This window comes from Apodemus sylvaticus, chromosome 1, assembly GCF_947179515.1.
Source record: "Apodemus sylvaticus chromosome 1, mApoSyl1.1, whole genome shotgun sequence".
Taxonomy (NCBI): domain Eukaryota; kingdom Metazoa; phylum Chordata; class Mammalia; order Rodentia; family Muridae; genus Apodemus; species Apodemus sylvaticus.
Genome location: NC_067472.1, coordinates 187835481 through 187846393, shown reverse-complemented (window position 1 = coordinate 187846393; position 10913 = coordinate 187835481).

Here is a 10913-nt window from a genome sequence, read left to right as displayed (position 1 = left end):
GGCAGCCCTGCAGTTCCTGCTACACACAGGGATCCCGCTGAGATATCCTGTTGTGTTGCCCCGTGTCTAGCTTTGGTTTTGTAGGACTGACCCCATTCGCACACTCCAACAGTTCATAGATAGGGTGGATATTGGGGTGGGTCAACTCAGAGCCCTGGATCTGGGCCTGGATGGAGGCTGAGTTGACCAGACCACCTGCAACCATGCCACCACACCCAGATATCCCACTTTGCCCAGGCAAGGGGCAGGGCCCCATCTCCAGCTCTCATGCCCTTAGGGTCAGTTCCCCATGTCCACACCAATGGGGCCAGCTCTACTGTGCTGCCCAGGTGAGACTGGGGTCTACTCTCTTGAGTGCTGTATGAGGTGAAAGGCAGTGATGGGAGGGTGACCTCTCTTAAGCCCACCCTACTGCATGACAGATGAGGGGCAGGGATGGTTCTTTTGCTCTCACACCCTTGGGTCTGACTTACCCTGCCTCCAGCACCAGGGCCAATTCTATTGGGTTCCTCAGGCAAGAAGTGCTGGAGTTTGCTCTCCCCAGATGATGTGCTGGCAAGGGGCAGGGTTGGGGTATCAAAAATGATTTTGTTTAAGTTTTGTGTGTAGAGAAATAAAGAGAGCGGGGAAGGGAGGGTGTAAGGCAGAAAGGGAGAGAGAAAGAGTGGGACAGAGGAAGGGAGAGAAAATGTTAGTAGATTGTGAACAATAGAATAGGGTAGAAGGTTGTGTGGCACCTTCTTGGTGTTGAGAGCTAATGCCTTCAGCAAGCATATGGACTCTTAAAGCCAATATAAGGTTTTTATTTGGTGACCAGCCGGTTATATGGGAAACTTACTGTTCTTTGCCTTTTATGCCCAAAACCTGTACCCTGATTGACATAGTTCAAATGTCAAGAACAGTAGCAGTAAGAGGAGACACAGAAACCAAAAGCAAGGTTAGTACATTTGGGGACTTTCCTACAACTATAGATTATGATGGATTAAGTTTTGTTCTCATTTTTGATGGGGGTGGGGGTTCTATGCTCTAGGCTCTTAGGCAAAAATGATCATGGGTGTCACTAATGTGGCATGAGTTGTCCTAAGGTGGTAGGGGGTGCTGTCACATTGGTACTTGCATAAATAAAAATGCAAGTATCAATATGTAAAATATACACATCACATATACGAATGCATACACACAGAGGCACACACCTTTCTGATAGTCAGGACAAAAGTCAATAATTGGAACTCTAGGAGCCATTTTTCATTATTACGTGATGTTGAGGTGAATATCATACACAGTAGAGCAGAAAACAGAGGCCAGACCCTGCAGAACACCATAGTAATCTTAATCTTCACTTAGATAGTTAACGTCACATCTCAACATGGCCACTTCTCAGCTGTGGGACCTGGAGGGCTTGGGCCCCCACAATCCACTATTGCACAAATCTTATATCTTTGCATATGAGGTCCTTCTAGCTCATCTCCTGGCTTCCCTGATTGGAGCCAGTAAACAGGATGCTAATGTAACTCCAAGTATTATTCCGTGTGCCAGGCGTCAATGTGTTCAGAGCACACAGCTCACAATTGAGACAAAGACCAACTCAGCAAGCATCAGCATTCCTGCCTGAGTTGTTGCAAAGACTAAAAGGAGTCTCCTCTCCCAGCAACTGCATACTGATTCTATATCCTTGGGGGAGGGGCCCTGTAAGCTATGTGACTCTGAAGTTCCTAGGTATGTGTTATCATATATTTAATCTCAAATCAGGGTTTCTATTCTGCCTTTGACCATTAAGCTCCCAAATAAAAGACACACAACTTTTATATTCATAATAAGCCCTTATAGCATTAAAGCAGGATAGATGTCTACCCTCTAAGTCATTAGAATTTACTTCCCCATCAATAACCCTGAGTTGTAACTTGCCATTTTCCACCTGGTCAGCTCTTAAGCCCAATTGGCCAACCCTCATGGCCTACCCCTTGTCATCTTGTTCTCTCTCCATCTTCTCTCTCTCCTTCCTCATGGCCTCCTGCCTCCCACCCCAAGCCCAGAAACCTGCCTATCTCTCTTCTGCCTGGCTATAGGCTGTAGGCATCTTTATTTACCAATCAGGGATAACTTGGGGGGGGGGCAAGATTACATATTGTTTTCCTGTGGATTCTCTCATACCTGGGGGCAACCTGGCCATGGGGGGGCAGTATTTAAAATTATAATACAGAGCAAAGGACCAAATCTGAACAGATGTAGTAAGTTTTGGTTTACTTCATGGGTTTTGTGAATCTGCCTCTTCCCTCCAGGAGAGAATGTTTCAATTCAGAAGAAATTACCTATGAGACAGAGATACCTCCCTACAAGAGAAATTTTAATGGCCTTTCCTATTGAGAATCATCCTGAGGAAAGTCAGAGTTGGAATATCAGGGAGTCTGCTATAAAGCTATCTTTCCCAGCTGCATAAACAAGAGAGGAACAATGGGAATATCAATGGAAATATTTGGTTGGAAGGGAAAAATGTCATGGAGTCCCACCCAATGGCAAAGAACTGTAGACTACTAATGGCTGCTGTGAGAAGAGATAGCCTCCCGCAGGTATAAGTCTTCTTATTGAAACAGAAATTTGTGTGTCAGTCTCATCTTAAACAAGGACATAAGAAGACTTGCTTGAGGCCGGTTGGCTCTGTGTTTGTGGATGTCTGTGAGTGTGCACATGTTTGGTACATGCATGCACAGACCTCAGGTATGTCTTCCTCTATTGCTTTTCATCATTTCTGTGTTCTTTAAGACAGGGTAGCTCTACTGAGCTGTGGCTGCTCTAGAATCATTTATGTAGACCAGGCTAGCCACAGAGATCCTCCTGCTTCTGCTTCCTGAGTGCTGGGACTAAAGGCATGGGCTACTATGCCTAGCCTACCACCATACTTTTGGAAATCTGAGAACTCCCTACTTTGGATGGATGACCAGGAAGCTCCAGTGGTCCGTCTGTCTCTGCCTCCCCAGCCCTGGGATTATAGATGCACATAGGCATCCTTGGTTTTTTACATAAATGCTAGAGATCTGAACTTAGGTCCTTGTGCGTGCACAGCAAGCATTTCTACCAACTAAGCTTTCTTCTGGGTCCTGAACCTGGCTTTAAAGGGGAAGAGCTAGGATCAAACATCAGTTTGTCCCTCCGGCAGCTTCCATACCTTCCCCGCACCCCCCATAAGGAAGATGAGCATTCTCTCCTTGTTGAGACCCAGCAGTTGTGTGCTAGGGAGGAGTCCAGGCACACTTTTTTTTTCTGTCTTCAGAGATATTGATTTGGGTGATTAGAAAATGGAGCAGTAGACCGTGACCATGCTGAAGGCACCCCTTTAATATCTAACAGTGTCTCTTAATTGCATTGCTTTATACTTTTACTGGGAGTTGGCGAGGACTCCATACCTTTCTCCTCTGGGAAGCTCTGCATAGCTGCAGGGCTGGGCCCTTCAGGACCTTTATCCTTGTACTATTCATTTTCGTAATGTTCCATGTCAGAGAGCTAGCTATCCTATCTCTCTGGTGTGGGAATGGTTTTGGACAGTCCCATTTGGGGTTGTCTTTATTTTGTGTTTGTGGTCTTGGGGATTAATCCCATGGCTTCACACATGCTATGCAAACTCCCTGCCACAGATATCTCCATCCCTGCCCCTGATCTCTTTAATTGAGACAAGATCTCTGTCACTAAATTGCCCACACTGGCCTTGAATTCTCTCTACAGATCATGTAGGTGTTGAACACTAACCCCTCTCCCTCATTCTTCTTAGTATTTGGGATCACCTGCATGGACCATGAGCCTGGCTAGGGGAGGTCTATAAGGCTAGGTTAGTGGGGTGACAAGAAGAGAGAAGGCTCTGCAGAGGGAGGAGGGACACAATGCTTCTTCATGGCTTAGGTTCCTTCTTTATCTATCTCCACCCCTCTCCAGGTTCATGATTTCTATGTAACTTCTCTCCATAAGCGAGTCATGAGGCGATGGCCCTGGACAAAGGACATCTGCAAGTAAAAAGAGATCAGGGGAGAGGGCATCTGAGGACACAGGCAGAGAGTGGAAGTCTGGGAAAGAAAGGGGGGTGGGCTCAATAGCTCAAAGACATTAGGGGGTGGAGGTAGGGGGCGAAGATGAGAGAGAGGGAGGGAGAGAAATGAAGGTATCACCAATAAGGGTTGGGGATGTGGCTCAGTTGGCAGCAAGCACAACCTGGGCTCCATCCCCAGTACCACACACACACACACACACACACACACACACATACACACCGGCCATAGTAGTGCACACCCCAAATTCTGGGTGATAGAGGCAAGAAATCAGAAGTTCAAGATCATCCCCTGCTACCGGGAGAGTTCAAGGCCAGCCTGGGGTACATGTGAAGGGAAGGAAGGAGGGAGGAAAGGAGGGAGACACTAAGCATGGAGAGCACATAGTGACAGGGAGAGATACACAGCTAAAGACAGAGAGACTTGGAGCCGTGGACATGTCTTCCTTGATGAGGAACACAGAAATTCAATCATCCGAGGACTATAGTGTGAGCTAAAGGCCCCGGAAAAAGATGGAGACTGGGGAAAACAGAAAGAATGCAATTGTGCAGAAGCAGGGTGGTGTCAGAGAGAGGGTATAGTCCAATCAGAGCAGTGAGCCCTGTGCCAACCAGAGCAGCAAGCCCCATGCCAGCTTGGCTTCAGAAGCCTTGGGAGCAGCCAGCACAGTCATTTCTCCGACTCATGTTTAGTGCCAGGTGATGCAAATCAAAGCTCACTTAACCTCAATAACAGGCTTCACCACTGATGGGTACAGCCAGTTCTTCAGGGCACTGGCTGGATCCCAGACACGTGCGAGCATTTGTACATACGGCAGCTAATTCCACCAGCAGCTCTTCCATAAGCCCTGTTATCTTCATGGCCTTACAAATGCATGAGTAAGGCAGAGGTGGGGTTAAACCACATCTCAAAGTCACCTAGTAGCTCAGATTCAACACTGAGGTGTAAGCAGATCCTGCCATGGTGATTCCTGTGCTAAGGAAAAGCTGAGGTTAGAGATGCGGTTTCTAATTCTGTAGACATGAGACATACCCTAGAATCTGAAGATCTTCTAGGAGCTCTAGAGACCACCGTGTCAACCCAGAAACACAATGTCGAAGTATATTCACATCCCTCGAGCACTTGGCTATTATTTACTTTGAGAATATTTACTGTAAGTCCTACAGTGTGCTTGCTACATGTGAGGGGGTCTATATAAGTAAAAGAGAAGAAGTGAGCAACAAGAAATTAGCGAACTGAGCCAGGCACACTTCTGTAATACCAACATTCAGGCCCATAGTTCCAAGATCAACTTGGACTTTCCTATGATATATATACATATATATTATATAATGTGATATATACATATATATCACATCATATAACATTATATCTTATATACTATATGCTATATATCATATATTATGTCATATATAATATATTACACATTATATATAATATATTACACATTATCATTATATATATTATATTACACATAATATATTATATATAATATATTATATATGCATACACATACATTCCTGCCTAGGGCTGAGGAGACAGTTCAGTTTGTAAAATACGTGGCAAAAACATATAAGGATCTGAATTCAGTCCCCAGAACAGGCATTAAAAAAAGAAGAAGAAATCAAGGAACAGTGCCACAATCCTTTAATATCAGAGCTGGGGAAGCAGAGGCAGGTGGATATCTGTGGTTTGCTGGCGATCAGCCCAGCCTAGTCAGCACTCCCCCGGCCCCGGACCCCCCAGAGCTGAGTGAGCTATCCTATCTCAAGTACGAAGCTTGGGAGATGCTATGTGGGCAAGAGTGTTTGCTGGATAAGTACGAGGACCTCATGTTTATCCAGCAAATCCCCAGAGCCCACAAAAAGAAGGCTGAGCATGGCTCGGTGTTGCCTGCAATCTCCGTATAGGATAATGCAGACAAATGGACCCCAAGAGCTCACAGGCCAGGTGGGAGACCTTCTCAAGGCAGAGAGCCATAGAGACTCTGTGTCCTGCTCTGACCTCTGTGTGCTTACACAAGACTATGTGCACTCACGTTTCACAGACATGCGCTATGAACACATACCCACACCCACATCCCGCCCGCCCCCAACGCGCAAGCATGCGCATGCGCACAGAGGGGCGGGGAGAAGGGACTCTTGTGAAACTTTTTTTTCTCAGAAGACCCTGTCAGATAGGATGTTTGATTGATCCTGGAAGTTGCCAAACCTGATCTCACCTCAAGGCCTTTGCCCCTGGGGCTCCCTATACAAAAGGAATGTTTTGTTCCCCACACCCCTCCCACCTGCAGAGCTCACACTTCCCAAAGCCCTCCCACCATTCAGGCTAAAAGGACCGTGACCTGACAATACCCACCTGTGCTTGCCCAGTTTCTGTCATAGTTCTTAACTGACTGAGCTCATCTCATGACCTGCTTGTGTTTGGCCTCATCTGCTGATATTTACATACGGAAGGGGGGCGTAATTGTCTTATTCTTCCATCTCCCATCCTCGTACCTAGGATATTATGTGTTATGGGTTTACTGACCGTTGGCTGATCGTAGTAACACGAATAATATTCCTTACACAGGACCCAACATCCCACACTTCCTGCAGGGGCTCGGCCAGCCTGAGCACGGCGGGCCTTGCCTTTCTCCCTTATTCTCTCTGCCTTGCTAAAAAACAAAACAAAACAAAAAACAAAACAAAAAACAAAAAAAAACCCGAAACCCATTCGATTCTCTTTCTGTAGCTAACCACCAACTCTTTTCTTTCCCTGCTCACGTCCCCTTCCGGAGACTATGAAGGCCCAGCTATCAAGGCATTGCCGTTCAGCAGTTAACAGCCCCTTTGGCTGCTTTAATTAGCATGCCCAATTAGAATAAACACCTCATCCGAGCAGAGGATTCCCGTTTTACCAGTTTTAAATCACCATTTTCCTATGGGCCTCGTCGGTCTCCTCTCTACCCCCTGGCAGGCCTTTGTGCCCCTGGGACAAACACCCCTCCTCATCTCCCTCATTCCTTCTCCCTTCTCTCTCATCCTCCATCTCCATCTTTGTCTCCTTATCCTCCCCTCCCCCCCGGGGGCCAAGCAAATCTTTGCGCTGAGCTCTTGGTCTCGCCCTATCCAGAGCGTATCCTTTTCACACTGCCCACTTGTAATATCAATAACCTCTTGTTAAAGAAAAATCTAATAGGTTTAACAAAAAAGCTTTCATATGAAAGTTTAAGATTTTTTTCAATGTCATGAAAAATTTTATTGAAAATTTGACAATTGTATCAAATCTGTAAATTGCTTTTGGTACAATGATTGTTTTCACAATATTAATCCGAAGACTGTGAGAACCAGAGGTGGTAGATGACCAAAAGGAGACAAAAATTTCCAGACACCAGGCGAGTGCACAAATGAACTCAGAGACCCTGACTGCACGCTGGGACCCTCACAGGCTGCCCACGCGCGGGACCCGCATAAGCTCAAGCCAGATACAACCCCAGTGGGGTGGAGGTGGGGGTGGGCGTGGGGGTGGGGTGGGGTGGGGTGGGTAGGAGCGGGCACAATGTCCCACTCAATCTAAGAAGCTCTTCACAAGTGACAGCTGATGGCAGAGGGGGAAATGCTTTTCCTTAAGGGAGTGTCCCTGGGTTTGTCGAAGGGAAGGGGGTTTGTGAGAGCTTGAGGGGACAGGAAAGAATATGATTTTAAAAATACTTTATGAAATTCTCAAATCATATATATATATTAAACAAACAAACAAACAAACCCGGAAACAGCTTGATTTTCTGTAGTTTGCTTCTTATGGAAATGGTCTAGTCAGTTGGGAGGCTGTGATTGGCTGAGACTCAGTTGTTTGGTTACCCCAGAGCATATTCTTAAGCTGATCTTGGTTTGCCCACAAAGCAGGGTAAGGCTTACTGTATACAGAGATCATTTTGAATCAGTCTTTATCACCTTGGTAATACGGACAAAGGCTAAATTTATCTGTCTAGCCCTCTCACCAACTATTGGTGCTAGAGATTAATTATAGGTTTGGAAGGTAGAGGTACAAGTTCTTAAACTTGCTTAAACTGAACGCAATAGAAAATGCCAGGTACGGATTCTTGCCTTCCAAGTCTCTGTTATTTTCCACTCAGCTGGGTATGCAAAACCATGTTTTTTCCCTAGCTCTCGCTTGGCATGATGGGGCCACACAACGGATTTTGAACAATCCCTCCCCCCCCCCTGTGTGTGTGTTTGTGTGTGTGTGTGTGTGTCTGTGCCCACGTGCAGGGGCTGTCATAGTTTCCTTTCATTCTCTGCCTTACTCACTTCAAAACTGTTCTCTCCTTGAGCCTGAAACTAGTTACTTTGTTTGACAGCCTAGACTCCCAAACCCGTGCCTCTGTCTCTGCTCCCCTTGCCAGTGCTACTGGTGCAGCTGCACGTGGCCACGCCCAGATGTTTACATGAGTCATGGGGATTTGAACTTGGTTTCTCAGGCTCTCCCAGCAAGCACTCATAACTCAGAGAGACACCTCGTTTTGATTTTTGTTAGTTTACAACGCCTTCCCCAAAGCTGAATGAGGGAAGGAGAAATAGAAACTTGGTGCATGCGAGTTAGGTTTTGAAAAAGTGGGGAGAACTTGGACGACCCCCTAAAGTCTGTATGGTAATTTGATCCTCAGGATGGTCCTATTTGGAGATTGTGGAACTTTTCGGAGACGGGGAACTGTGAGATTTTCTTAGTCCTGGAGATATGGCTGAAGATGCTTTGGGGGACCCCTATCTCTTTTCCTTTCTTCTCTCCTCTATTTTTCCTTTCCCTTCCTTTCCTTTCCTTTCCTTTCCTAACTTCTCTTTCTTTCTTTCTTTCTTTCTTTCTTTCTTTCTTTCTTTCTTTCTTTCTTTCTTTCTTTCTTTCTTTCTTTCTTTCTTTCTTTCCTTCCTTCCTTCCTTCCTTCCTTCCTTCCTTCCTTCCTTCCTTCCTTCCTTCCTTCCTTTCTTTTTTCTCTCCCTCCCTCCCTCCCTTCCTTCCTCCCTTCCTTCCTTCCTTCCTTTTTCTTCTCTGTTCATGAAGTAAGAATAACTTGTTGCCCCAAACGTTCCCTAGCACTGCCCACCAGATGGCCCACAGCAACGGGTCCTCCTGCTTACAGTGGAGCCTTCAAAACTTTGAGCCAAAAGGCCCCATTTCTCTGTGTAAGTGAGCGCATCTCTGAGGTCAGAGTAATGAAATGGAGGTCTGATCTTCTGGGACTGGTGCTCCCCCTGTAGGCCAAATACTGGAACTGCGAGAGTGATTCTGAAGATCACAACATAGCTTCTTAGGCTGAGAGAATGTGGCCCTCAGTGCCAGTCTCACCTATTCTGTAAAGTCCAAGGTTACACCATGCCCAGCTGAGTATCTCAGGCCTGTAATACTAGCACTCAGGAGGCTGATGCAATCGTGCCCGAGGACAACAGCCTGGGTTACACAGTATGGCCCTCTACATTTTCATACCAAAATTTTCAGGGATCCAGGAACGTGATAGGTTTGTTTGATTTTTGTTTAGAGACAGGGTCTTGCTAAGTAGAATCACTTGGGAAGAAAGTCTCAGCGAGGCGTAGTGTACAGTGGGTTGCTCTGTGGGCATGCATATGGGGATTTGTCTTGGTTGTTAATGGATACAGTAAGACCCAGCCCACTGTGAGCGGTACCGTCCCCTGGTTTGGGACCCTGGACTGTAGATTGAAAGCTGGCTAGGCCCAAGCCAGGGCCCGTTTGTTCTTTTTGCTATTGACTGCCCGATGAGACGTGAACCTGTTTGAAGTTCCTGTCCTGACTTCCCCTCCACTGATGGAATAACACCTGGAATTATGAGCAGAATAAACCCGTCCTCCCCTGTGTTGCTGTCTGTCACGGTATTTTATCTTGTCAACAGAAATGGAACCAAAACGACAGGCCTCTCCTTAGTTTAACTCTCAAGTCCCACGCTAAGGACCTTGCCTGCCCCCTAGTGGACACCCAGGAAACACTCGTCATATCAGTGTGGGAAGACTGAAAAACAGTCCCTCGCTTCAAGGGCATTGAAAAATTTAAGCTATCATCAAGTAGTTTTCCACTTAATGAGCTTTGTAGACAAAATAAAGACCTTTATTCATGGAAGCTTCCTGGTGAACATTACACAGGAATTAAAATATTTACTCTGTGAAATGGAAAATCACCTTATAACAATGCATGCTGCCAAAGGAATTTTGCAAACAAAATGTCTTTGTAGGTTGTAAAACACTTTATAAACCACACAGTATTTATAAAGGTTCAGTCCTGTGTACAGTCCCCACACTACAACAAACACAGAAAAACAAAAACCCTCAGCAGTGTTTAACCAAGATGTGGCAGCACAAACCTTTAATCCCAGCACTCAGGATACAGAGGCAGATGGATTTCAGTGAGCTCAAGACCAGCCAGGGCTACATAATGACATCCTGTCTCAACAAACAAGCAAGCAACCCACACTCAAACAAAATCACAGCATGGATTCTTTCTTGATGGGTGAGGAAGGTTTCATGTATTTATGAGATCCCCGAGGACTTACAGGGCGGTGCTCGAGAATCTAAGTAGAGTTATGCAGCTCAGGGGCCGAGGGCAGAGGAGCTCCTTGTCTAGAGAGAAGATGCAAGGGGAGGAATCTAAGAAAGAGAATGGGGGAAAGTCTATAAAGGTGTGTGACCGTGGCCTGCACAGTACAGCGACCTGAGAAGTAGGCTGTGCCATAAAAGACAACCAACGTAAAAGACTGCATTGTTGCTTTTTCTTCAAGGCACACAAGTCAGGCCAGTCCATTGATATAGAAGTCAGACTGTGTGGCGGGGTGGGTGGTGGGGGTGGGGGACGCTATCTAATAGGTCACAAGGGACTGATCTAATAGGTCAGGGCGTT